Below are 820 nucleotides of genomic sequence, written 5' to 3'. Positions count from 1 at the left end.
CCATGAGCTCCATTTCGCTGCTCCGATTTCTTACCTTTTGTCTTAGTGCGAAGACAGCAGGTACTTAAGGGAGTGTCTTTAAATGCCCTGTTGTGTTATAATCTCTATGATATTCATGATCTACTGATTTCTTTCATTAGCAACCATTTTAACATGCATTCATGTCCTCCGTGAATCCCTTCTTCCGCTTTGTGAGACAAGGAACTCGGACTCACGCTATCCACATTTTGGTTTCAATACGACAGGTGGCTTTGGCCCATCACATCTAAACCTGTACATAAACTGTAGCAAACTCGCCATCGATTTGCGGCTGCTACATGAAGGATTCCAACAGTTAAGACGAAATACAACATTTTTGGAATACGTTCTTTTTCATTATTTCTCTACCCGTGAAGTCAGGTATCTCAAAGTCACCCAGTACTGAGGGAAACCCCCGGGGGCTGGACTGCCCCTTGGGCACCTTCCAGAAGAGAGTGCAAGTCCCTGCTGTCTGCCTGACGGAAGAGCCACATCTGCGAACGTCATTCAAATAAAACGGTTTCCACACTGACACTCGCCAACGAGCCCGTTCCCTGGGAACTCCATCATACCAACCTCAGGGCCAGGAGAACAAGGAGCCACCACCGTATACAACCTGGTTTCTAACTACAACAGCAGCTACGGGCCTAAAGGCATTCTCATATCAAAACGCCTGGCCTTGTGTTTGAATTTTGCTAAAAATGAAGTGAAATGTCAAGGAAATCAGAACTTCCCCATCATCTCGGGAAGAAAGCATACCTTCCCGTAGCAACCCATTAAAATGAGGAAAGAGACACATTTC

The sequence above is a fragment of the Myotis davidii genome, unplaced genomic scaffold (genome assembly GCF_000327345.1).
Source record: "Myotis davidii unplaced genomic scaffold, ASM32734v1 scaffold221, whole genome shotgun sequence".
In the NCBI taxonomy this organism is placed as follows: Eukaryota; Metazoa; Chordata; class Mammalia; order Chiroptera; family Vespertilionidae; genus Myotis; species Myotis davidii.
This window is presented reverse-complemented; position numbering follows the sequence as displayed.